This window comes from Macaca nemestrina, chromosome 13 (assembly GCF_043159975.1).
Source record: "Macaca nemestrina isolate mMacNem1 chromosome 13, mMacNem.hap1, whole genome shotgun sequence".
Taxonomy (NCBI): domain Eukaryota; kingdom Metazoa; phylum Chordata; class Mammalia; order Primates; family Cercopithecidae; genus Macaca; species Macaca nemestrina.
Window position 1 is genome coordinate 75,587,003 of NC_092137.1, and position 25,214 is coordinate 75,612,216.

Genomic DNA, 25,214 nt, shown 5'->3' on the forward strand with positions numbered 1-25,214 from the left:
TTCTTTTGTGGACTTTTAATTAAGATCTCAAACCCGGGGAAAATAGGTATTGAGTATCCCCTCATTCAAAAGCAAGTTACTTGACTATCTCTGCAGGACTTGCACAGAGAATGACCCGAAACTAATCTGTCTTTATACCTCCTATTGCCTCCAGGCTATGTAAGAACAAGCTAAGGATTTCCCAAGAGGTCCAGAGGGAGTCAGAGTGCTGGGACATTCCCCAACCACAGGGGAGATGAGAGCTTTTCAAAGAGTCCAAAGAGGTCTGTTCTGACAGCATAGAGACTGAGCCTGACTTCTAGTGGATAAGAGTGTGTGTTTCCTGTGGGACAGACAGGTGAGGACTCTGGGTTATCCTGGAGCAAGAGCCACTGGAAGCCAGGGCTTGACAGAGGAGTCATTGGTGGCCAATGAGGACATACTGTCCATAACAGGGAGCTGCAGTTGGAGTTCTGCAGTTGGGAATCTGCAACCCTGGAGAAGCCAAAGGCAGAGTCAGTGGGGAAGATGGGTAGAAGATCAAGGAAGGGAGAAATAATGAAGGAATTATCACAGTCCCTTTCCCTATTGCTGGTCTCAAAACATGATTCACAGCAGAGCTTAGGAAGGGGGGAAGTTTTGGATTGGGTAAAAGACTGAAGTTTGGGTATATGGTATTGAAGTTTTAGAATTTTGAACTAATGGAAAAGTTCTGGAATTTGCCTGAGGTTCCATCCAGTGCCACAGAAGGAAGATTAAAAAGAGTCATTTTACCAGAGGATGGTGAAAAATACAGTGGCATTCTGTTTACACACTTAGTTCAGGTCAGTTACATATATTAGTACTATTTCTTATTCATAGGTTTTCATCTATGTCCTATTATCTGTCTCTTCATCTATATGCCAGAAGTATATTGTGATGTCCATTGTAACTTTCAATGATGCTTTAATATTTGGCAGATTAAAAAAATAGTTTCCATTTGGTAAGGGTGTACTGTATACAGGATCATACATAATCTCATACAACCCTCACCCCACACGTGCAAGGTTACTATTTTCCCCATTTTAAAGCTGAGGCTTAAGGAACTTAAGATCACAAAGCCATTATGTGGCTGTCAGACCCTTAACCTACACTCTTGACATTGGACTGTGCCCAACCTGCTATGCCCCCTTATTAATCTTTTGTCAAGAACTTCATAGATACCCTTGTCTATTTCTCCCTATTACCTTAGGATTAGTTTGTCAATGTATTTGGCTGAATGAGTAATTACCTGATCAAGTATATTCTCTTTCCAGGTTCTCTCTGCCAGAGGAGATTCTTCTTCTAAGGGACAGTTATTTTTTTACATAGTAGTCAATCCAGATAGGCAGATTGTCACACTAGTAGGGAAAAATGCCCCATGTATTTTCCTACCTTAGTCTCTTCATTAGTTCCTTCCTCCCTGGGTTGTTTCCTTATAACATTTGCCCTCTAAAGTGTACCGTGTTTTTTCCTCAACTCTGCAGTGCTTATATTATTTTCCCTACGTTAAACATTTGGAATTAACCATTCCCTTACCCTCCCACTTCCACTTCTTCAAATTACCCCTTTCTTTAAAGCCTAATTCATGTTTCAAATGCTCCACCATTATCCTAGTCAGTAGCAGGCATCTTTTCAGTCTGAATTTATTGTGTGCTGCTTGATAATGTTATGAGCCTTCCTGTGATTTCACGTTTGCTATGAAAAGCATGGCTCTATCTCAAGGGTTCTTAGTAAGAACTGATGAGGGTGGGCAAACCTGTTCTGTGGGGTGGTGATGGAATGGGGTGGAATGGACAGATCAACTTGTGTAATAGGTGTGGCCTGACAGCTAACTCTCCAAATTGTCAACAGTGAAGTGTGCTGCCAACCTGAGCCTGATTCTAGCCAGCATCTATCCCCAGGGCTAAATGGTCATGCCAATCACACCCATCTACGCTCAATGCAGTCAGCGCAACTTGAACATGTTTCAGTGTACTGAAGAATTAAATCTCCCAATCTCTCCCTTGATTCCAGGATGGAGGTAATCGGGCTGTCAGGCATTTAAAAATAAACCTCAAGTGTCTTTCCTCTGTCAAGTGTTGACCTAGAACTGAGATAGGGAAGACAAGCACCATGCCTTCAGAGGGCTTATGACACCAGTGGAAGGAGAAAGAAAAGTAAGAAATCAGAAGTTCATGATTGCAGTCATAGACTCACAGCCCAAGGACATCTTTCTGAGTCAATGGAGAGATGTAGAAGAACATTTAGAGCAAGATTTCTCAACTGGGGGTAATTCTGACCTCTAAAGGACATTTGGTAATGTCTAAAGACACTTTTAATTGTCATAAGTGTGGGACTGGGGACTGCTAATGGTGTCTAGTGAGTAGAGGCTAGGGATGCTGCCAAACATCCCAAATGCACAGTATCAGGGAAAACCAGCCCTCGGTATTTCAATGTGGGTTCTTTTCTATTTCCCTAAGTGTCGGCTGGTCTGAGAAATAAAGGGAAAGAGTACAAAAGAGAGAAATTTTAAAGCTGGGCATCTGGGGCAGACATCACATGTTGGCAGGTTCTGTGATGCCCCTTGAGCCACAAAACCAGCAAGTTTTTATTAGTGATTTTTAAAGAGGAGGGGGTGTACAAATAGGGTGTGGGTCACAGAGATCATATGCTTCACAAGGCAATAAAATATCACAAGGCAAATGGGGGCAGAGTGAGATCATAGGACCAGGGTGAAATTAAAATTGCTAATGAAGTTTCATGTCCCACTCGGCATGCATTTTCATTGATAACATCTTATCAGGAGACAGAGTTTGAGAGCAGACAACCGGTCTGACTAAAATTTATTAGGCAGGAATTTCCTCATCTTTATAGGCCTGGGAGCGCTAAGGGAGACCGGGGCTTATTTCAACCCTTATCTGCAACTGTATAAGACAGACACTCCCACAGCAGCCATTTTAGAGACCTATCCCTGGGAATGCATTCTCTTTCTCAGGGCTGTTCCTTGCTAAGAAAAAGAATTCAATGATATTTCTCCTATTCACTCTTGTAAGAAGAGAAATATGGCTCTGTTCTGCCCAGCTCTCAGGCACTCAGACCTAATGGTTATCTCCATTGTTCCCTGAACATTGCTGTTATCCTGTTCTTTTTTCAAGGTGCCCATATTTCATATTGTTTAAACACACATGCTTTATGAACAATTTGTGCACTTAATGCAATCATCACAGGGTCCTGAGGCAACATACATCCTTCTCAGCTTATGAAGATGACAGGATTAAGAGATTAAAGTAAAGACAGGCATAGGGAATCACAAGAGTATTGATTGGGGAAGTGATAAATGTCCATGAAATCATCACAATTTATGTTCAGAGATTGCAGTAAAGACAGGTGTAAGAAATTATGAAAGTATTAATTTGGGGAACTAATAAATGTCCATGAAATCTTCACAATTTATGTCCTTCTGCCACTGCTTCAGCCAGTCCCTCCATTCAGGGTCCCTGACTTCCTGCAACATCTCTCCTTTTCTTTTTATATAAATGTGCCATGGTGATGAAGGCTTGTTTGTTCTCTCGATTTTGACACAGGATTCTCTTACTGGTCCGGCACACTAAAGACAAGCCAATTAAACAGAGAAACATAATTCCAAAATTTACTACAGTGGAGCCCACAATAGACATAATCCAAGTTGTGGGGTTTAGTACAGAAAGATTTTCTGCCACCTGATCTAATGCCTCAGCTCCAGGCACAATGGATAAATGAGCTTGAGAGACTTCAAAAATTTGTTTCTTTAATTTAGTTATGTCCAATGATAAATTATCTTCCTTACCCAGAAGGTGTCCTTTGACCACTTCCCGAATGATCAGTCTCATTATAGGAATACGGGGTGATACAGAAATCCGAAGTATTCCAACCGCACTGCATTTGCATGTGATGTTCAAGACTTACTACCTGATCTCCAAGCCAAATATCAGACTGTCTTAAATTATTAATTTAGATTAGCCAATTTTTGATCAATGCCTTGTTGAGAATTCCACATTTGGGTAGAATTGGCTTGCCAATCATTAACAAAATGAACCATTTGAATAGATTGATGTAACGCCATTCCGGCAGTGGTGACCATTGCAGTGACTGTAATTAGACCCATGATCACAGTGATTAAAGTGAAAACAAATCTCTTAGATCTTTTTAGAATTCGCTGTAACACTTCTTTAATTAAATGTATTGAGGGGGAGGATTCCAAAGATCTGGGCAAAGTTACCAGAATCCAGATTCCTTCTTGAGCTAGAACCAACATTACACTTTTCCTGGAGTCAAAATGGGAGTTAATACAAGTGTATAAATGACAATTAATGCATTGGACGGTTTGATTGTTCATCCAAATTTTGATATTTCCCACTAACAGCATGTAAGGAGGCTTAACACAACTCTGCATGGGAATAATCAGGTTGGAGGTAAGCAAAGCAGAATATCTGGATTTATGTTGATACCGAGGGAGAGGGACGGTATCGGGGACAACAGACAGAATAGTTTCCACTTCCCATACTCACAGTACAGACATGGCAATAGCCAATTTCCAAAGTTCTGGGTGTTCTGGGCTCAGAATGGGGAGTATCATACAAGGTCTTGGGGGGGTAATGCCTTTATCTTCCCATTTTAAGGGAAAGAATGAGCTGAACCTCCTATGCAAAGTAGAATGATGATTCTCATTCTCCCAATAAGAAATAATATAAGTAGCCTCCAGGCATTCCCTTCCACTACAGGAGCAATTGTTTTTTAAATAGCCCTTTGGTGCCCAGTCTATTACTAAACCATATGAGTCATTTTTTAGTATTACTGCATGTGAGTTAACACAATCTTCCCAAATTAAAGTTTTAGATGTGCCCTCAAAATTTTTAGGGCATGGTTTTCCTGCAGGTTTATATTGAAAATATGGGGTATCTCCTATTACTCCCCCTTTCATTTGTTTTAAAGGAGAAAAGGAGAGGCCGGAGACCAAATGTCCCAGTTCCTTTGTAGCTGATCTCTCCAGAAGATAAGCAGCCCAGACTTGAGTTTCTAGATGGATATAACCAGGTGCATGTCCAAGGCACAGAGGAGGGTATTCATAACTCATGGTAACATTAAATGCAGTGCCTTTTTCTCCTGGTTGAGCAGGGCAATGGTCATCTGTAGCTCCAGGCATCCACACACTATCGTTAGTGTAGATTTCCACAGAAGTATCCATCCAGGTGAGAGGTCGAGTAAGTGGAGGAAAAGGCATATAAGCCCAATAAGAATAATTTTGTGTAGCAGGTAAATCAGTGTGAGAGGAAACTGGTGAGACAGAAAGTATAAGGAGGAGAATCATTAAATAAAACCTAGTGTAAGCAAGATTCAGTGCTGAAGGAGGAAGAGAAGAACAGAGGGATGTTATCTTCAGGCTAATAGAAATGGTGAGATTTTTAGGTTTGTAAGGAGAAAAAGAAAGGTAATCAGAAGTGGAATTAGTTAGATGGGTCTCCATTGCCATCAGGGAGAACTGAATCAGACCCATTGTGATTTGGTGTGCCAGCTTCTAAGGAGTTGGCACAGATCTCACCACATCTGAGGATGGTCTCTGACACGGACGGCTTTTCCCTGTGGTTTTCATTGTCATTGTTCACCCAAAGCTTGAGTCTCCTGGTGGGTACCCAGACAGGGGATTGATGATCTCCTGGTGAAACACAAGCATATCCTCTTCCCAATGTTATAATTGTGCCAGGTTCCCAGGTATTGGTTTGGGAGTTTTTCCATAACACTGGCTTGCCTTCGTTTAGGGAGAATTTTTTGCCTGTATGATGGTGTTCGGCTGCAGTTAGATTATTATCTTTAGGAACATTTAAAACATTTAAACAGTGCCAAATGTAATTGGGAGTGGGGGTAGTTAAATTATGTTTTTGTTGTTCAGACTCTTTGGACAATCGGGTTTTTAAAGTGCGATTGGCCTGTTCCACCATAGCCTGTCCCCAAGGATTGTAAGGGATTCCAGTAATATGGGAAATTCCCCACTGTTGCATAAATAAATCAAAAATTTTACTAACATATCCAGGGGCATTGTCTGTCTTTATTTGATATGGAAGCCCCATAACTGCAAAGCAGGAATACAGATTTTTTTTAACATGGGCTGTGCCTTCCCCTGTTTGGCAAGTAGCCCAGATAAAACCTGAGAAGGTATCTACAGAGACATGCACATATGAAAGTCTGCCAAAGGAGCTAACATGAGTCACATCCATTTGCCACAAAGCATTAGGAGTTAGGCTTCTGGGATTAACACCAGGTTCCTGATTTGGAAATACAAAGACCTGACACTAAGGGTAGCTGTGAACAATAAGCTTAGCCTGTTTCCAGGTAAGAGCAAATTTATCTTTTAATCCAGCAGCATTGACATGAGTGGGATCATGGAACTCCTGAGTTTCTTGGGCTGCAAAAGAGACCAAACAGTCGACTTTATGGTTACCAGTAGACATGGGTCCTGGTAGAGTGGTATGAGATCTAATATGCGCAATATAGAAAGGGTGTCTACATTGGCGAACCACTTGTTGTAACCTTGAAAATAAAGAAGCCAATTCAGAGTTGTCAATATGTTTGATAATAGTGGTTTCTATATTTTTAGTGGCATGTGCAACATAAGCAGAATCAGAGACAATATTTAAAAGTTTGGGGAAATCCTGTAAGGCAGTATTAACAGCAATTAACTCTGCCTTTTCAGCAGAGGTATAAGGGGTAGAAATAAGCTTGTCTGTAGGACCTACATAACCAGCATTGCCATTACTGGAGCCATCAGTGAACACTGTAATGGCCTCAGGAATGGGCTGATCTTTGGTTAATTGAGGGACCACCCAAGACGTCACTTTTATAAAATCAAACAATTTGTTCTTTGGATAATGATTTTTAATAACGCCAACGAAATCAGCCAAGTGAATTTGCCATAGTATGGAATGTTGAAAGGCAGCTTGAAGTTTGAGCCAATTTAAAGGAACTGAAATTAAATTTGGATCAAATACGGAAATTTTAAGTATTCTACACCACGCCTGTCCAATTAGAGTGGCCATTTGATCTAGATAAACAAAGTTTTTGACACAGAATGAGGAAGAAAACACCACTCCATTATGTTGAACCACTAGGCCAGTAGGGGAGTGAAATGAAGTGAAAACCAGAAGCTGAAAAGGCTGAAATGGCTGTACTCTAGATAACTGGGTGGTCTGGATTCTTTTCTCTATGAATTCCAGTTCTAGTGAAGCCTCAGGTGTCAAAGTCCTGGGACTGGGACTGCGGAGATTGGAGTCTCCCTGCAGCATGGAAAACAAGTTAGACAGTGCATAGGTCTGGAATACCTAAAGTAGGTCTTAAATAATTAATGTTACCCAAAAGTTTTTGGAAGTCATTTAAAGTTTTCAAAGAATCTTTCCTAATTTGAACTTTTTGAGGTTGAATACATTGTTTATTGACCACCATTCCTAAATATTGAACAGGAGTGGTCTCTTGAATTTTATTCTGAGCGATGTGTGATCCAGCCTCTGTAACACCGTGGCTCAACATTTGATAACAGTCAATTAATTCTTTATCAGTGGGGGCAGTGATTAAAATATCATCAATATAATGAAGAACATAGGCCTGGGGAAATTGGGCTCTAACTGGTGAAAACACTAGCCCAACATAAAGCTGGCAGATTGTAGGGCTATTTAGCATTCCCTGAGGAAGTACTTTCCATTGATAATGAGCTGCAGGCTCCTGATTATTGATAGATGGTACAGTAAAAGCAAATTTTTCACAATCTGATTTATGTAAAGCAATATGAAAAAATAATCTTTAAGATCAATAACTGTGAGAGGCCAGTTTTTAGGTATTAAAGCAGGGGCAGGCCTGCCAGATTGGACGGCCCCCATAGGTTTAATTACAGCGTTAACAGCCCTTATATTGGTTACCATCCACCACTTGCCTGATTTCTTTTTTACTAGAAACACAGGAGAATTCCCGGGGGAAAGAGAAGGTTCCACATTTCCAAGTTGTAACTGTTCAGAAACCAAGTGGGTTAAAGCCTCCAGTTTTTCTTTAGAAAGCCGCCACTGCTGAATCCAAATGAGTATGTCAGATTTCCATTATAAAGGGATAGGAACAGGAGGCGTGGCAGTGGCTGCCATTAAAAAGGATAACTTAAACCAGCCCTGTCTTCTTTTACAGTAATTGGGAGGGGTTTAGTAATCCCTTCATGTTTTGGATGGAGACTGAGTCCAGGAACAAACCCCATGTTTTCCATCATATGCTGACTGGGAGCACTATAAGAGTTATGTGGAATATTAATTTCAGCCCCCTATTGTGCCAGTAAATCTCCATCCCAAAGATTAATGGGAATTGGCATGATATAGGGCTGAATTGTACCGTTTTGACCATCAGGGCCGGTGCAAGGCAAGATGAATGTGCTCTCATAAACTTCCTCGGCTTTTCCAACACCTACTAGTCCCATGTTAGTGGGATGTTTAAGCCAGGAGGAAGGCCATAAACTAGAGGAAATAATAGAAACATCAGCCCCAGTATCTACTAGGCCCTCAAACTTTTTTCCTTGAATGTGTATGGTGCAGGTGGGCCGTTGTTTAGAAATTACATTAATCCAATAAGCGACCTTTTCACTGCCTGAGCCCATCCCAGGGCCACGTGTCTTGTCTCCTTTGTTTAAAACGATATTAGGTAGTAAAAGCAATTGAGCAATTGACTCACTGGCCAGAATGGAGACAGGAACCTTGGCAGACATGATTAATTTAACTTCATCAATGGAATCAGAATTAATGAGATCAGTATGAATGATGATACCTTTAGCAGAGGTGGATCCCCTACCTAACACCAAGCCCACCGAACCTTGAGGTAAAGGGCCAGTGACCTACGTGGGGACAATTAAAGGCAAAGAGTTAGGTAGTAAGTTTAGAGGAATAGTTCTATAGAGATTGACTGCTCCGCCCCCTACCGTGGAGGTGGACAAGCATTGTACTGAGACAGAAGGAAGGAGAGGCTGGTACCCATTTGTGTTGGCTGTAGGTAAATTTGTTTGTGCTGGGGGCTGTGTCGGGACTGCCTGAAGTGGAAACACAATATTAGTCTGAGTCTGAAGGGTCCCATTTGATATCGGGGCCTGGGACTGGCCCCGCTCTGCGTTTCCCTGGTTTTGTGGCAGGGCGTTTCCATCTATATCATACTTAGAGCAGCAATTAGTTGCCTAATGTTTACCTTTGCAACAATGTGGGCAAACAGTAGGAGCAGCATTTGGCCATGTTTGTTGAGTTGGCTTGGCCGCTTTTAAGGTTTTAACAGTGCAGTTTTTTCGAGTATGACCAAGTTGACCACAATTATAGCAGGCTCCAAGAAAAGAATTAGTGGGACCAGTTTGGTTGGTGTCCTTCATGGCCCGTGCCCACAGAATAGCTCTGTAGGTGTCTGATCCAATGCCTTTACAGGCTTTAATATATCCTGGCAACTCCTTGTGATCAGGTAAATTTTGTCGCTGGATAGAATGCACAGCCATTTTACACTCATGGTTCGCATTTTCAAAAGCTAACATACGAAGGAGAATACCTTGAGCGCGCTCATCAGAGACAGATTTTTGAACAGCATCTTCTAATTTAGCTAAAAAATCTGGGTATAATTCATTGTGACCTTGTTTAACCATGGTAAAAGAAACAGGAGCTTGACCTGGGGTGCGTAATTTATTCCAAGTTCTCATACACACCTTTGTTACTTGCTCTGTGGTAAGAGCATCAAAGTTTAATTGGGCATAAGCATCATAGAAACTACTGGAGCCCGTGAGCTGAGCCTGAGTAATTAGAATGCCATTAGTCTGATTTAGCTGAGCCTGCAAACAGGCCTCTTCTGACCACCAGGTATGGAATTGTAAATTCTGAGATGGGGTTAGAACAGCTTTTGCCAAAATGTTCCAGTCTAAAGGAAGCAAAATGACCTCACTACAAAAAGTTTGTAATACCATTTTAACATAAGGAGAAGTAGGACCATACTGAGTACAAGCATCCTTGAATTATTTTAAAAAGTAAAATTGAGTGGTGCATAGCGATGCATTTGTACACCTTGAGCATTAGGAGGTTCTAGTGCAACCAGATAAGCCCATGCATCTAATCCACTTGTTTCTTTGTTTTGGTGTAATAAGCGTTGCATTGAAGTTTCAAGAGTAGGCACCTGAGATGGAGTCGGCACAGAAGTGACAGGAAAAGCATGCGTAGATAAGGGAAACTGAGGTTGAGGTGGTTGGACCAGAATGAGAGTGTGAGAAAAGGGGATTGGGGTAGCAGAAGGAGCAGAAGTATACTGGTGATTACTAGCTTCCATGTGTGAAGAAGGGTACAGAGAAGCAGGCTGAGTGGATGGCAAAGTGACAGGTTGAGGAACTGAAATGACAGGAGGGTGAGGGGCTGAAGTGGATGGGGGAGGGCCTGAAGAATTATAGGTAAATTGTAGTTTGGTCCCAGGGCCATTAGATGACTCTGGAAGTTTGAAGACAGAAGAATTAGCATATATATGGTCCCAGGCTGTCTGAGTCAGGGCCGTGGGAGCTACAAGTACTGACTCTTCATGAAAAGAAAAGATCATTGGGGGTGACCATAATCCAAAGTCACCAGAGTTAGACATTGAATTATCAACATCATCAGGTTAGGGAGGAGTAGCTGAAGGGAGAGGCTGATCAGATAATGAAGGCCGTGTGGGACAGGAAGGTTGAGGAAGAGGTGGAGGGTCATCAGATTCAGAAAACTGTGGGAACCGTAGAGGGTCACGGGATTGGCATGGCATTAGGATGGCATGTACCAAGGCCCAATCACCCCAAACAGTGATGGAAACATAATTCCCTGTGGAGACCAGTTCCCGAATGTTGCACCAACATGATCCCATAGTTCTACATCTAAGATTCCTTTTTCAAGAAACCAAGGACAGTGTTTTTCCACCGCCCTGAATAGAGTGACCATATTTTCCATGGTTACTCAGACACTGCCCTGTTTTAACAGGAGTTTAATATAGCAGAGATAAGCATGATGTTTAGACTCCACATGACCCATAGTTGGCCCGGACCATACATAGACTACTCACCACTCATCAGGGAGTTGAACAAGTGTTTCTGTGGACCAAACCAATGACGTTTCTCCACACCTACCAAGGGAATTAGGTTTCCACATGCACTTGGGAAAAAGAAAAAAACACATTGGTGAGCCAGATATTGGGGGAAACCAGCCCCTGATATTTCAATGTAGGTTCTTTTCTATTTCCCTCAGTGTCAGTTGGTCTGAGAAATAAAGGGAAAGAGTATAAAAGAGAGAAATTTTAAAGCTGGGTGTCTGGGGGAGACATCACATGTTGACAGGTTCCGTGATGCCCCCTGAGCTGCAAAACCAGCAAGTTTTTATTAGTGATTTTTAGAGGGGAGGGAGTATATGAATAGGGTGTGGGTCACAGAGATCACATGCTTCATAAGGCAATAAAATATCACAAGGCAAATGGGGGCAGAGTGAGATTCTAGGACCAGGGTGAAATTAAAATTGCTAATGAAGTTTCATGTCCCACTGAGCACGCATTGTCATTGATAACATCTTATCAGGAGACAGAGTTTGAGAGCAGACAACTGGTCTGACTAAAATTTACTAGGCAGAAATACCCTCATCCTAATAGGCCTGGGAGCACTACGGGAGACCAGGGCTTATTTCATCCCTTATCTGCAACTGTATAAGACAGACATTCCTACAGTGACCATTTTACAGACCTACCCCTGGGAATGCATTCTCTTTCTCAGGGCTGTTCCTTGCTGAGGAAAAGAATTCAGCAATATTTCTCATATTTGCTTTTGTAACAAGAGAAATATGGCTCTGTTCCACCCAGCTGTCAGGCACTCAGACCTAATGGTTATCACCATTGTTCCCTGAACATCACTGTTATCCTGCTCTTTTTTCAAGGTGCCCAGATTTCATATTGTTTAAACACACATGATTTACAAACAACTCATGCAGTTAACACAATCGTCACAGGGTTCTGAGGTGACATACATCCTCATCTTATGAAGGTGATGGGAATAAGAGATTAAGGTAAAGACAGGCATAGGAAATCACAAGAGTATTGATTGGGGAAGTGATAAATGTCCATGAAATCTTCACAATTTATGTTCAGAGATTGCAGTAAAGACAGGCATAAGAAATTATGAAAGTATTAATTTGGGGAAGTAATAAATGTCTGTGAAATCTTCACAATTTATGTTCTTCTGCCATGGCTTCAGCTGGTCCCTCCATTCGGGGTCCCTGACTTCCTGTAACAGCACAGGACAACCCCACAACAAAGAATTATCTGGTCCCAAACATCAGGTGTGCCAAGTTTGAGAAACCCTTCTTTAGTGGGAGGGCAAAGGGACTGAGGGCATCAGGATTTTCACTGACTGGGCTGGGGTTCAGGGCTGAGGGCCAGTAATAATAGGAACAAGGACAAAAGACAAAACAAAGGCCTAAAAACTAGGGCAGAGGGCCAGTTGGATGTACAGATTACCAGCAGCAGTAGTGTCATGCAGCTGTCATGAGAGACAGCTTTATGAGCTTGGCCACAGAAGATGATTCCTAGAGCCATCTAAGGGGAAGGATCACCTACATGCCTGTGATGGACTCAGAATGAACCTACAGGTGCTGGCTACTCTTGGCTGAGTGAAGGAAGTCAACAGGGTTGAAAGTGGCCTTTCAGCAGGCATGTGGCTCATGTCTGTAATCCCACCACTTTGGGAGGCCGAGGTGGGTGGATCACGAGGTCAGGCATTTGAGACCAGTCTGGCCAACATAGTGAAACCCTATCTCTACTAAAAATACAAAAAATTAGCCAGGAGTCATGATGGGCACCTGTAATTCCAGCTACTCGGGAGGCTGAGGCAGGAGAATCACTCGAACCTGGGAGGCGGAGGTTGCAGTGAGCCAAGATTGTGCCACTGCACTCCAGCCCAGGCGACGGTGCAAGACTCTGTCGAAAGAAAGAATGAAAGAGCGAAAGAGAGAAAGAAAGAAAAAAGAAAGAAAGAAAGAAAGAAAGAAAGAAAGAAAGAAAGAAAGAAAGAAAGAAAGAAAAGAAAGTGGCATTTCAGTGTTCCCTAAATAATTTCAGGGTAGGGACTAATTCTTAGCATGTTTATGTCCTCCATAATGCTTAACCAAGTGTCCTATATTTGTTCAATTACTGCTTATTAATTGACTGATTGATGGTGTCCTTAATTGGTCATGCCATTTCCATCCATCTATGCTCAGCACAGCCAGGACAACTTGGACATCTTCCAATGTATGGAAGAATTAAATCTTCCAGTGGGGATCTTGGCAATCATGTCACCAATAGGCTTGGATTCAACTCTGCATTTAAATAGGAATGAAACAAGCACACTCCATCCCTGTGGATAGCAAGCAGCATAATCTGCTTATGGCTGGGCACCTGTGAGAAATGAAAGTAATAGGCAGTAACTTCAGTGATGAATTACAGAACAGTTTCATTTAGCTCATTCCACCAAGAAAAAGCATCCCAGCAGCCTCTGGAGAAATTTATGTACCTTAATTTAAATTAGTGGATAATTTCAGATCAGCTATTTTACATATCTAGCTGCTTCTCCTTCCCTCTGTAGGCCACCTCTTGCCCTTTCTCTTCCTAGATCTGGCTCTCAAAGCTAAATATTCTAGAAGTTAAACATTGAAGTAGAAATCAGTGGACATGATTCATATCCCTACCCTCTCAACAGATGCCTAGCCTTGTTCCTTTTTGACAGAGCCTTGTTTTCACAATTGTCATGTTATCTCATGGAGGAAGTTGTTACCTCCTCCCATGATAGTTACATGACCATGGAGAACCCTAGAAGTCAGACAGACTTTACAATCCAAAGAAAATTACTCCTTGGTGGTAGGATTTTAGGCACCACAAAGGCAACTGTGGACAGAGAAAGCCTCTGACTGGCCCTAAAAATCACATCATATCTATAAATAAATAATGATGCCATTGTTTGATCATTAACTTCCCGTGGGACGTTGGCCGTGAAACTTCATCTTTTTGTGTCTCTATTTCTCCCTTCCTGATGATACTTGCTTTCCATTTGCCAATCCATAACTGGCAAGGAGATCATCGAATGCAGTGGGCAAAGGCAGAATTGCTCTCTTTTTCATAGTACTTGTTGTAGTTCCACACATGGTGACTAAATTCCTGGAGCACAGACCCTGGTGCACACTGAATTGGCCTCATTATATGATGAGCAAGATCTTCTATCACTGTTACTCCTTACCGTTGTGAAGACTTATTTTATGTCAACTTTTAGTCAACTTAGCATTGTGATAGAAAACAGCTAAACTACTACAGTTTTCTAAGTTCAAATCAAGATTTCACTCACCCCTTAGCATCTTACTAAAACCTGGGTTTCCTATAGGGAAGGATAAATTGCCCACAAAGTTATGACTACCAGAATTGGGACTCTGTTCTGTGAAGTGGAAATAAATGCGGAGACCATTTTTTCATCCTGGAGTAAGCAGAAAAAAAGCAACAGTTATTTTCACTTTCCTTTGGCACACTTGGTTTGGCCTAAAACCATCAACTGTAGAGGTATATTGGTCTTGAAAAGAAAAAACAACCAAGGTGTACAGAAAAGGAAGTGCCTGCTTGCATAGTGGAGTTAGAGAAGGTTTCCCAGAGGGGCCATTTTACCCAGTCATTGAATGCTGGAAAAGTAGAACTTTTATAGACATACAAGTATCAGAGGCATGTGAACCAGAACAACTCCATCTTGAATAGGAGCTGGGCAAAATGAGGCTGAAACCTACTGGGCTGCATTCCCAGACAGTTAAGGCATTCTAAGTCACAGGATGAGATAGGAGGTCGGCACAAGATACAGGTCATAAAGATGTTGCTGATAAAACACGTTGCTGTAAAGAAGCTGACTAAATCCTACCAAAACCAAGATGGCCAGGAGAGTGACCTCTGGTCATCGTCACTGCTACACTTCCACCAGTGCCATGACAGTTTACAAATGCCATGGTGATGTCAGGAAGTTACCCTATATGGTCTAAAAAAGGGAGGCATGAATAATCCACCCCCTATTTAGCATATTATCAAGAAATAACCATAAAAATAGGCAACCAGCAGCCCTCGGGTATGCTGTTTATGGAGTAGCCATTCTTTCATTCCTTTGCTTTCTTAATGAACTTGCTTTCACTTTGCACTGTGGACTCGCCCTGAATTCTTTCTTGTGCGAGATCCAAGAACCCTCTCTAGGGGTCTGGATAGGGACCCCTTTCCTGTAACATATTTCTCTTTCTTGTAACACTAAGAATAACAAGACATTACAGTTGTTTCTGTAATAAACAGCCAACAAACATTAACAGCTTAAAATGGTAAAGGTTTATTTCTTTATACTGTGTGTCCTTTCTGGGTTTGCAGGCACACTGTGTATTATTGTGATTCAGGAACCAAGCTTCAAAGTTGCTTGTTACCATGCCAGAGACAAAATTAAATATATCAAAACATACTGGCCCCAAAAGTGACACATAACACCTCTACTCAACTTCTGCTGGGGAACACAAGGCACATGGCCATGCCTAACTTCAAGTGGATGGGAGAGTCATTCTTTCATGTTCCCAGAGGGTAGGAAGCAGAATATTTGTGAATAGCCTTAATAACTATCCTGAGGCATGTGGCTAAGAAGAAAGGCATAAAAGAGCCTGGCATGTTTGAGGCATAGTAAAAACATGAAATCTTAGGTTGGAAACTACCAGCGAAAAATGTTGTATGCCATACAGTTTGGAATTTGTTCTGAAGGTGTGAAAAGTTTTTTTTTTAAAAAGAACGTTAAGCATTTAACGTATTATATTTGTATTATATTTGTTTGAGGTAGCTGATAATCAGATTAAATCAGATTCCAGCACAGTGATCCCCCTTGCCGCCACATGTGGAGAAATTCACAGATAACCTTGATGGGCTCCTCCATATGGGCTCCTAGGAAGAAAGAGTGAGCCATGGTTCATGATGGAGCAGCACTAATTTGCTTTCCTAATTTTATAACAGGAAAAGCAAAGTATTAGGCAGTATGAACTGATCATTTTGCATTGCAGCATACTTCTTAAAGTTCATTCAGGTACCATAGGCATTACCATGCGTTATGCTAGGAGCACTGCCTCATGGCCAGTAAACTGAAATGTTATTTCCAGACTCTGGTAAAAAGTGAGATTAGCAAATGTATTTACAATTTGCAATCCTAGCCCTTCACCCAGGAGCTGTGTTGAAACAACCTGAATCTAAGGGCATAATTACAGAGGACTCGGATTTATAGTTTGAGGCTTTTTGCCTGAGTACTTTCCCCAATTCACCCACTACTCTGAGCACAGAAATCCACAAATTTCCTGTCCTGAGGTGTCAGAGGGCAAAGGTCACAGTATCAGAGCAACCAGAATGTTTGAAAGTGTGTTGGTTTCCTATGGCTGCTGTAACAAGTGGCCATAAACTAGGTGGATTGCAACAGCAGAAATTTATTCTCTCACAGTTCTGGCTGCCAGCAGCCTGAAATCAGGGAGTCAGCAGAGTCATGCTCCCTCTGGAGGCTCTAGGGAAAATCCATTCCTTGCCTTTTTAAGTTTCTGGTGACTCTAGGCATTCTTTGGCTTGCAAATGTATATCACTACACTCCCTGCTTCCAAAATCACATCGCCTCCTACTCTTCTGTATGTCTTCTTTTCTGTTTCTCTGTCCCAACACTCCCTTTGTCTCTCTCTTATTGGAATACATGTGATTGCATTTAGGGCACACCCAGATAATCCAGGATACATTCCTGCTCTCAAGATTCTTAATCACATTTTTGCCCCATTCATTTCATTTATTCATTTTGAAGGTAACATTCATAGGTTGCAGGGATTAAGATGCAGAAACATATCTTGGTGGGTGCAGGGGGCTACCATTAAAGCTACTGCATAGTGGAAATCCTGGGAGGAAGGGTTCTTCAGAGGGATTGAGCCCCAAGATATGCATTTAAAATATGCACAAAGCTTTGGCTAGTTGTCAAACTATACTATAAGGGTGGGACCTAAGACAGCCTGATCAAAAAGCAGCAGCTGAAAACTGAAAAAAAACCGAGTGGAGATTCCAGCTGCTGCCAATGGAAAGAGAGCCCATTTGGAGTTTGATTCTACTTAAGTTAACTCTCTGCTAGAAAAAAAAAAAAATCATGCTCCAAAGAAATAACAGAATCTAAAGTCTCTATGGAGGAGGTGGCTTCAGGTAAAAATTGTATAACCATAAGCAATTACAAAGCTTTACCTGGCAGCCTGGCAAGGGGGAAAAGTTGCCTTCCCCTGCCCCATGCCAGACTTGGTGCACAGTTAGTACATTGCAGTCTCTGAAGGAAGTTGAGACTCCTTCAGAGACTGAAGACTCTGAAGTAGAGGACTCTAGCACCCTCTCCGCCAACCCGAGTTAGCCATGCTCTCGTGCATATCTACATTTCCAGCCAAGCCACCTCTGTTCAGCAGCCTCCTTATGGGTAGGGTTGGGTAGAGTTCATCTTAGATACCATGCAGGCACCTCTGCCAAGATCTCCTTACCCTTGAGGGCAATTTTCACCACTCTGACTCAGTCTTTTTCATGCTTATCTTTTTCCTGTTTCTCTCATTCCATTCCCTGAGTCCAGAAAATGGCAGGAACCTTTTGTTTCCCAGCTGCAGTGATCCATCTGACCCTTACTTGGTGCCACTCCATGAGGAAAAATGGAGCATTGAGAGAACTGGCACTACTCTTCTCTTTTTGGCCTCTTGCTTAGATTAACACAGTAAGTGAATAAAGGCTTGATTGTTGCTTTTGGTTTGGCTGTTTTCTTAATTGATCACCTTGACACCTCATAGCTCTTAACATCTACTCTATATATTCATAATGTACAGTTTTCAATTAAAAAATGAGACATGTAGAAACATGAAAATGATGGTGATACTCAAGAAGAAGGAAGACAAGGATGAGGAGAAAAATACAAACCAGACCCAACATTGTCTAAATGCTGTAATTAGCAGACAAGGACTTTAATGCAGCTGTTATAAATATGGTCAAGGACTTAAAGGAAAATATATGTAAAATTAATAAGCAAATGGAGAATATCCATAGCAAAAAAAAGTATATTAAAGAACAAATTTGAATTCTAGAACTGAAAAAATAAAATTATTGAAATAAAAATTTATTGACAACTATAGATTGAAAATAGCAAAAGAATCAGTGAATTTGAAAATAGATCAATAGAAATGATCTAATCTGAAGAATAGAGAAAAAATGATGGAATTAAAATGAACAGTCTCTCAGAGAACTGTCAAACCATTTATCAAGCAGCTTAATGTATATGCAATTGGAGTCCTGGAAACAGAAGAGATAAAAAATTGAGCAGAAAAAATACTTGAAGAAATACTGAATGAAACTTATGAAGGAAATCAATTAAAGATCCAAAATACTCCCACAAACCCCAATAAATATAAATGCAAAGAAAATCACATGAAGACATATCACAGTCATACGGATAAAATGGAAAGATAAAAAAGAAATTTTGAAAGCAACCAGAGAAACAATGATGTATTACACACAGTGGAAAATGGATGCAGATCTTGGTTGGCTTCTTATCAGAAACAATAAAGAATTGAAAACAATCGCTACTTTCCTGGCAAAACCTATGCTATGACTCATATCTCAGTCATATTATAAGCTATAGCTAATAGATAGAAATCTGCTCTAATCACCCACACAAAGTGTCATTATAGAGACTAGGGCCAGGTTTCTTACTCATTATGGAAATATTAGAACAAATGAGCAATCTCTTAAGGGTGGACAATAAAATTCTAGGCTTGGAAAGGGACATAGTAGTTCCAGTCCATTTCTAGATAGGTAAATCTAAAGAGAGATGTAATCCAGAGGACTAAATGGGAATAAACATAGAAATGTAGTGCACTGATGGAATAAAAGACAGGCAGATAATGAAGACACTGTGTAACCCAGATGTGCCCAAGTTATCTAGCCTTCTGCACTCATCCTCCTTTTAATATTCAAATAAAACAACTTAAATCCCATTCCAAGAGTGTTTGTGAACTCATGGTCAGCTTTTCTTCCAAATTCCTGCTGCTCTTACTGAATCATTGGCATTTATTCACTATCTCACCTGCAACAGCCGCTATCCTCTCTCCTTCTCTCATAACTTCAAGGGTGGAACCAATCCCTTTTTTATTCATATACCTAAGTGCCACTAACTCAAGGCTATTGTAAGAAACAGCTTTACTCAAGATAATAGAGAATAAATTTTACACAAACTGATAAAACTGAAAGTAATCAAAGCTTATACAAAAGGTGCAAGAACAAACAACAAACATCCACAACTCTTCCAGATTTACCAATTTACCAATCGTTAACATCTTGTCACATTAGCTTTGTCTCTTTTATTCTCTCTCTCTCTCTCTCTCTCTCACACACACACACACACACACACACACACACACAGAGAGACACACTTTTGGAATCATGTGGGAGTAAATTGCAGACATCAGGACATTTCATCCTAGGCATTTCAGCATATATAAAATAAGGCTATCTCTTAACCACAATACAACTGTTAAACTCAGGAAATATAATATTGATATAACAGTATTATTTAATATAGAGCTTATATTTATATTTTGCCTGCTGTTCCAATAAGGCCTTTGTACACATTTTTAAAAAATTCAAGATACAATCAGAATTATGCATTGCATTTAGTTGTTATGTCTCCTTAGTCTCCTTTAATTTGAAACAGTACTTTTCCTTTTTAATAACTTGATTTTTTTGAAGAGCATTGGCCATTCGTTTTGTAGAATGTCCCTCCATTTGGGTTTGTCTGATTGTTTTCTTAGAATGAGATTCAGGCTATACATTCTTGGTAGTCATACAATATAAGTTGTATTGTGTCCTGTTGGGGATCTTAGGTATATTCATATTTGAGAACCGCTGCCAACTAGCTCAAATTGCAGCCAACTTTTAAAATAACGCTTTTAATATTTATGCTAAAGAAAACAACTATTAAGATTTCACTGGCCAGGCATGGTGGCTCACGCCTGTAATCTCAGCAGTTTGGGAGGTCAAGGTGGGTGAATCACGATGTCAGGAGATTGAGACCATCCTGGCTAACACAGTGAAACCCCGTCTCTACTAAAAATATAAAAAATTAGCCTGGCATGATGGCGGGCACCTGTAGTCCCAGCTACTCGGGAGGCTGAGGCAGGAGAATGGTGTGAACCTGGGAGGCAGAACTTGTAGGTAGTGAGCCGAGATTGTGCCACTGCACTCCAGTCTGGGTGACAGAGTGAGACTCTGTCTCAAAAAAAAAAAAAAAAAAAAAATTTCACCATAAGCAGAGATTTATTCTAGACCCTTCATATATTGTCTCATTTAAGTTTCATAATAATGCTTTACTATTATTCCATCTTCAAAAATGAGAAAACAGTCTCAGAGAAGTATAAGCCTACAAGCAGCAGAGATGGGAGTCAAACCCAGGTCCATATAACTCCAGAGTCAATGCTCAATTCATATTGTTTGGCTCTATGTCTCCACTCAAATTTCATGTCAAATTGTAATTCATGATATTGGTGGAGGGGCCTGGTGGGAGGTGGTTGACCATGAGGGTAGACTCCCTCCTTGCTATTCTCATGATAGTGAATGAGCTCTCACAAGATCTGGTTGTTTGAAAGTGTGTAGCACTTCCTCCTTCTCTCTCTCCCTCCCCCCTACTTCAGCCATGTAAGACATGCCTGCTTCCCCTTCACCTTCTACCATGATTGTAAGTTTCCTGAGGCCTCCCCAGCCTTGCTTCCTGTACAGCCTATGGAACTGTGAGCCAATTAAACTTCTTTTCTTTATAACTTACCCAGCCTCAGGTATTCTTTATAGCAATGCTAGAACAGAAAATTGGTACCTGTAGTGGGACATTGCTATAAAAATACCTGAAAATGTGGAAGCAGCTTCAGAATTTGGTAATGGGCAGACGTTGAAACTCTTTGGAGAGCTCAGAAGAAGGTAGGAAGATGAGAGAAAGTTTGGAACTTCCTGCAGACTTGTTGACTGATTGTGACCAAAATGCTGATAATGATAGCGACAGTGAAGTCCAGGCTGATGTGGTCTCAGATGGAGATGAGGAACTTATGGAGAACTGAAGTAAAGGTCACTGTTGCTATGCTTTAGCAAAGAGACTGGCAGTATTGTGTCCCTGCTTTAGGAATCCATGGAACTTTGAAGTTGAGAGAGATGATTTAGGGTATCTGGTGAAAGAAATTGTTAAGCAGCAAAGTGTTCAAGAAGTGGCCTGGCTACTTCTAACAGCATATGTTCATATGCTATGCATGAACAAAGAGATGATTTTAAAATGGAACTTCTATTTAATAGAGAAGTAAAGTATAAAAGTTTGGAAAACTTGCAGCCTGACTATGTGGTAGAAAAGAAAACCCCAAATTCAAGCCAGCTACAGAAATTTACATAAGTAAAGAGGAGCTGAATGTTAACAGCCAAGACAATGGGGAAAATGTCTCAAAGGCATTTTAGAGACCTTCTAGCCAGCCCCTCCCATCACAAGCCTGGAGACCTAGGAGGGAAAAATAGCTCCCTGGGCTGGGCCCAGGGTCCCGCTGTCCTGTACAACCTCAGGACACCACTCCTTTTGTTCCAGCCACTCTAGCTGCAGCCATGGCTAAAAGGGTCCCAGATGTGTTTCAGGTCACTGCTCCAGAGGGTGCAAGCTGTGAGCCTTGGTGGTTTCCATATGATTTTAAGCCTGTGGGTACACAGAGGGCAAGAGATGAGGCTTAGTAGCCTCTGCCTAGATTTCAGAGGATGTACAAAAACACATGGATGTCCAGGCAGAAGTCTGCTGCAGGGGTGGAGCCCTCGTGGAGAACCTCTACTAGGGCAGTACAGAGGAGAGATGTGGGTTTGAAGTCTCCACACAGAGTCCCCACTGGAACACTGCCCAGTGGAACTGTGAGTGAGGAGAGGACCACTGTTCTCCAGAATACAGGTGGTAGAGCTACTGACAGCTTGCACTGTGCACCTGGAAAAGCTACAGACACTCAACACGAGTCTATGAAAGCAGCTGTGGGGGCTGTACACTGCAGTCACAGGGGCAGAGCTACCCAAGGCCTTGCGAGTCCACCCCTTGCATCAGTGTTGCCTGGATGTGAGACATGAAGTCAAAGGAGATTGTTTTGGAACTCTGAGATTTAATGATTGACCTGCTGGATTTTGGACTTGCATGAAGCCTGTGGACCCTTTGCTTTGGCCAATTTCTCCCTTTTGGAATGGGAGCATTTACTCAACGCCTGTACCTTGATTGTATCTTGGAAGTGATCAACTTGTTTTTTACAGGCTCATAGGTGGAAGGGACTTGCCTTGTCTCAGATGAGCCTTTGGACTTGAACTTTTGAGTTAGTGCTGGAATGAGTTAAGACTTTGAGGGATGGTTGGGAAGACACAATTGTGTTTTGGAATGTGAGAAGAACTTGAGAATTGAGAGGGGCCATGGGTGGAATGATATGTTTGGGCTCTGTGTTCCCACCTAAATCTCATGCCAAATTGTAATTCTCAGTGTTGGAGGAATGGCCTGGTAGGAGGTGATTGAATCATGGAAGTGGACATTCCCCCTGCTGTTCTCATGATAGTGAGTGGTTCTCATGAGATCTGGTTGTTTAAAATTGTACATAACTTTCCCCTTCTCTCTCTCTTCCTCCTGTTCCAGCCATGTAAGATGTGCCTGCTTCTTCTTCATCTTCTGCCATGATTGCAAATTTCCTGAGGCCTCCCCAGTTATGCTTTCTGTACAGCCTGTAGAATTGTGAGCCAATTAAATCTATTTTCTTTATAAATTACCCTGTCTCAGGTAGTTCATTCTAGCAATGTGAGGACAGAATAATACATCAATCCACTCCTCTGTACCAAAGTAAGGTCATCCTGGAAATCTACCTTAAAACCAGTTAGGAGAGGATGAGTCATGGTCTACCTTGGGGGCAGAGCTAGAAGGAATAAAGCAGGTACATAGGTTGAGCAGAGCTTCTTTGCTGGGCACAAGTGCCCTTGAGTGAAGTGGAACAAAGAGGTTCCTAAAAGCCCCAAGTAAAAGTAACCAAGCAAGGCCCGGCCTTACTAGAGACATATTCATGTATAGTGGGAGTACTTGGAACTTCTGCTCTTAGGCATAGGCAAAAGTCTGTCTGTGCCACTCACCAATACATGAACAAGAATTTCAAATATGCTTAACAGGTGACTTTTTTTGCTTTCAGGAGAACAATGGGTCAACCTGTAGGTGACTGGATAAACCATTAAAACAGCCAGGTAAAATCAGAATATAATACAGTGGCCTACAACATAAAAGACTGGGCTGGTCAAGATAGGTCTAGTTAATGTAAATGTCTATTAAGACCTTCCTCTCCAGTAATCAGATGCTTGCTTATGGAAAGGAGATCACAATGATCAATGTAGACAAGCTTTGACTAGGTTAAGATATTAGGAGAAGTAGAAGAGGCAATGTATAGGCTTCTTGGGATCCTAACTAAAAGACACTGGGACCAAGCCTTCAAAGAAACAATGTCAAGCTGGGAAAAAGAGGCCTCAGAATTGTGGAAGTCAAAAGACAAAAAATGCAGTACCAGCTGTTTACAGTAGGCCCACTGCCATCTCAAACCTATAGTAGGGCTTGAGCAGGCACATTGGCTTCAGGATCTGATTTTTATGATGGAGATGGCAAGAATAGGGTTGTAGCCTCTAAGATTAGGCCTACAAATCACCTTAACAAGAGTAGTTGCTCTAATAATTGATTCTTTACAATAGACCAACAACTTGGGGATTCAATTATTCATTAAACAAATGTTTATCATGCACCTATTCTGTTAGGCAATTTTAGGTGCTGGAGATACATCAATAAAAAATAAGACAAATCTTATTGCTCTTATGTTTCTCATATTCCAGTGGAAAGAAAGAGAAAAATTATGATAAATAAATAAATTATGTTATATTAGCAAGTAATAATTAGTATGGAAAAAACAAACAATTGTAAGTGTGGAAGGAGTATGGAAATTTTAAATGGGATAGTCAGGGTAGGCTTCACTTAGAAGGTGACATTTGAGCAAAGAGTTTAATGATAAGGAAACATTGTGAATATCTTGGGAAAGAGTTTTGCAGGCAGAGATAACAGCCAGTGAAAAGACCCTGAGGCAAGAACGTGCTTTGGGCACAAAGCCTAGTTCATGCATCCAAACAAGAGGTTGGAGCAGTTTATTTCCTCTCTTTGAGGTCAGGATAGATTTTGGGAACTGATATGAACAGAGCCAGCAAGGCAGGAATCAATATCCAGTAGCTATAAGGAGAAGTGGGGATGCAGAGGCTGAGACTAGGACTGGACCTGAGAACAGTAGTATGAACTCTGCCACTTCTCACTCAAACTATTGTCTCCTTTTCTCTTTTTCCAGGATCTTCTTTCTGCCTAATCAACATGTTATTTGTAAGCATGAAATCTGACTTTATGAACTCTGTGATAATGTACAATGTTTTCAAATTGTTTCACTAAAGGAGTAATTATAAAGTCTTAATTGCTTATCTTTTATATCAAAACATTGAAATAACATTTAAATAGATCAAAGTGTTTACAGAAAGATGCAAATTGACTTTATCACAAGAATGTGCTAGAATCTGGACTTTGCCTTGGTATATAAGTCAGGCTGCCTGTTCAGTGCTACCTTAACTCCTGAAAAATAGGGACTCCTGCTCAAACTGAGGCTGTACATATCACAAACACCAATGAATGTGGTAAATAACATGTAATACTTTTGGCAACTAGTCAGTGCTTGTTCATTGTTACCCATAACTCAACATTTGCTCTTGTGGTAACACCACTCAGGCCCCAAGGAAATGCTTCAGTACATTTCTTGTTCTATGTGCTCAAAGTACAAAGTAACTGTTTCAATAATACTGTAAGGTTTATGGGTTATGCTGCTGTTGATATTGGACACAAATGGCTTTGAAGTCAAGAGAACTGGAGCAGTGAAAGTGGCTAGTTAAGAGAAAAGATAAATTAATTGACTTATCAAATCTCTGCTCTCAGATAGCATGCATACAATGATTTCTTGTGCAACGAACTATCATTTCTCTATAATGCTGAGTGTCTACATTTTTGCTTCTGTTTGATTTCATGTTTTCAGAGTTTCTCA

At 41.1% G+C, this 25,214-nt stretch overlaps 2 long non-coding RNA genes across 2 annotated transcripts in view; one reads left to right on the forward strand and one right to left on the reverse strand.

Annotated features, from left to right (window-relative positions):
• Window positions 1-25,214, reverse strand: part of LOC139357904 (uncharacterized) — a 184,324-nt gene that overhangs the window by 38,876 nt on the left and 120,234 nt on the right. The window contains exon 2 of the long non-coding RNA XR_011611924.1: window positions 11,080-11,168. This is a non-coding gene — a long non-coding RNA (uncharacterized lncRNA). The remainder of the gene's footprint in view (window positions 1-11,079; window positions 11,169-25,214) is intronic.
• Window positions 725-24,596, forward strand: LOC139357903 (uncharacterized). The gene is made up of 4 exons (XR_011611923.1): window positions 725-803; window positions 4,382-4,430; window positions 23,292-23,343; window positions 24,477-24,596. It is a non-coding gene; the product is annotated as an uncharacterized lncRNA (long non-coding RNA).